Genomic DNA, 3060 nt, shown 5'->3' with positions numbered 1-3060 from the left:
ATTGAATAATCACATCCTGGGCCTCAGTTTATCCAACTGAGAAAACAGGGCTTTCATCCTAGCTCAATGGGGGTATTGTTAGGATTAATGAATGAGTTAATGACTGTCAAGTGCTTTGTGCTCCTAGTGAAAGGTACTCAGCTTGGAGAAAGAGCACTAGTGTTGTTGCCTCTTAAAAGAGAGACACTGATCTTCAGTAAATGAAGCATAATATTCAAAAATACAATGAGACCCAGATGTTGGCAATCAAATGGGAATATAAATCTTAAATTTAAGCTTAATGGGGTAAGTGTCTAACTGAATAGCTTTGAAGTGTTCCTCAAAAATGTTTCCTCTGCCTCTTCTATTCCTGTTCTAGAACCAGAGGGTACTTGGTAGTTATTACTAAAGATCAGTCTTGTCACATTCTTTTAAAGGAGGATTAACTTTACCTTAGAGTATTTATCAAGTGTTAATCTATAAGGATTTAGGTGTTTTTTATTTTTATTTTTAGATCTCAAGCATGCTTGGGTCCTTCTTTTGTATTACTTCAGCCCAGGAATTCTGATTCTTGTGGTTAGAGATTGGGAACATAGGAGAAAGGTCTGAAACTTTTAAGAAGCATTAAGTAGCCTAATAATTTTATTTAGTTTTTTTTCCCCACATCACTAAAGATATGAGCATTGGATCTTTTGAAATATGTACCAAACCTATCAGTGTGCCAGAAATGAGTATTAAGTAAGCAGTAATGGATAGCTATGACTAGTTTATCATATTCAATTAGTAAGTAATAGGTGACCACTTCTCATGTTTGTTTAGCTATTTCTATGGTCAAAGACTCCACAATATCAGCTTGCTTTTTTTTTTAAAGTTACACTACTGTATATTGATTGCTTTTTCTTTTTTAAGAAACCCTGTTCAAAAAAAAATGGTCCCCTAGGTCTTTTAGCATACAGGGGATAAAATCAGATTTCACAGCTGTGCTAACATAGGTACAGACCATTTTCTGTCTATATTAAATACAAAACACTACATTAAAATAACACCGAGTGTCTGACTTGGCTGACAAAAATCCTTCTAACTCTCCCCACCAAATCACACGTAGAAATAAAAACAACCTAAGAATCATGCCAAAAGGAAAATAAAATCACTTTTCAGGGAAATGGCATAAGATTCATGCTTTGTTGGGATAGACTAGAATGTGACTGGAGGCCTTTATGACATTCCTATGAGGTAGGTGTTTGGTAGTGAGTCGACTGGAGACTTCCATTAATGCTAAATTGGTTAGTGAATTCCTCACACATTGTCCTGAGGAGTTGCTCACTTAGATATACAATTCCAATGAAGTCACCCTTCTTTGTTTATTATACTACATACAACACTAAACGTAATGTGGGAAAAATGAAGCTATAGAGAAATAACCACATGATGTTGAAATCAGTTTGAAAATCAAAACTTTATGGCAGTTGCCGCCCTGGAGTTTCTTTTGTTTTATCTCCGGTACCCCATGGCCTCGCAGAATCGCGACCCGGCAGCTACCAGCGCCGCAGCCAACGCCGCCGCCGCCCGTAAAGGGGCCTGGGGCGGGCGCGGCCCGCGTGTCCGTGGGCAAGAGGTTACAGCAGGAATTGATGACCCTAATGATGTCTGGAGACAAAGGAATTACTGCCTTCCCAGAGTCAGACAATCTCTTCAAGTGGGTTGGGACCATCCATGGGGCAGCTGGGACAGTATATGAAGACTTAAGGTACAAGCTCTCCCTGGAATTCCCCAGCGGCTGCCCATATAATGCTCCCACTGTGAAATTTGTCACACCTTGTTACCATCCTGATGTGGACACCCAAGGCAATATCTGTTTGGAGATCCTCAAGGACAAGTGTTCAGCTCTGTATGATGTCAGGACCAACCTGCTGCCTAACCAGAGCCTGCTGGGAGAACCCAACGTTGATAGCCCATTGAACACACATGCTGCTGAACTTTGGACAAACCCTATAGCCTTTATAAAGTACCTGCTGGAAACCTACATGAAGCAGGTGACTAGCCAAGAGCCCTGACCCTGGCTGCTCAGCCTACCTTCTCTCATCTTGTGTCTATGTGTATGTGCGTGTCTTTTTCCCTTCTTCATAACCTGTCTTCTTCCTCTTCTCCCTTCTGTACAGGACTCTGTATCATAGACTGTTTTCCTTTTTTTTTTTCCTTAAGCTCCAGTCTAGCCCTCAACATTAATGTATAAATAAAGTTTTTCTTTTTTAAGGAAATCAAAACTTGAAAATCAAAGCAAATAATTCTGGACTTTTTTTTTTAAATTCCAGATAATGTTTTTACTCAGCTTCTGCTAAATAGAATGGGAATTCCTTAGGTGATTCAAGAATTCCTGATTATCCATGTAAAATTTGCTTATCCTAACTTACTTTTGCAACTGTTTCCATAAAAGGACAAAGGAAGTGTGTTGCCAGGAATTTCCAAAAAATTCCTTTTCTCCTTGCAGTTTTCTCCTCAGTGGAAAAAAAAGGGTCATTTAAAGGTAAGATAGCCAAATTGTAGACTCCTCAAACATCAAATTTATTTTATGGTGGACATCTTGGTAAATCTACAATGTTTGAAATATTTTGGATGGGTTCTAAAAAATGCAACCAGTACGTAAGAAAAAGGGCACCTACAAAACTCTTGAAGTAGAATCTGTAGTGACGAGGCTCACCTGGACACAGTTTGATGTGTTGTACTCTTGAGTTTCATGAGACATTTAGTAGCTGGATGAGGAAGTGAAGGTCTGGTGTGCCAGCCACTGTTATCATACAGTGATTGACCTTTCAAAATGCATGAAAAGTCAACAGCCTTCTAATCATCTATCAATATGATTTCAGCTTTGAATTCTCTCCCAGACCTCAGGTACTGCATCTTAGTTTCTGTCTTCTAATCCTGCAGAAATGGCCTTTCCCCTAAGGCAACCACACTAAGTTTGACTTTCAAACCCAAGGGCAACCCGGGGGCATTTTTCCTATTTATAAAAAAGGAAGAGAAGAAAAGTAACTTTTAGCTTAATATTTTTCTAAGGCCTGCTTGACATGCTCATCTGTGGGT

At 39.3% G+C, this 3060-nt stretch overlaps 1 pseudogene; it reads left to right on the top strand.

Annotated features, from left to right (window-relative positions):
• The first annotated feature begins 1486 nt into the window (after positions 1 to 1486).
• LOC118834522 lies at positions 1487 to 2033 on the top strand (annotated as a pseudogene).
• The last annotated feature ends 1027 nt before the right edge of the window (positions 2034 to 3060 follow it).

The sequence above is a fragment of the Trichosurus vulpecula genome, chromosome 1 (assembly GCF_011100635.1).
Source record: "Trichosurus vulpecula isolate mTriVul1 chromosome 1, mTriVul1.pri, whole genome shotgun sequence".
NCBI lineage: Eukaryota > Metazoa > Chordata > Mammalia > Diprotodontia > Phalangeridae > Trichosurus > Trichosurus vulpecula.
Note: the sequence above shows the minus strand (reverse complement) of the source record. Positions and strands in the feature narration are given on the sequence as shown.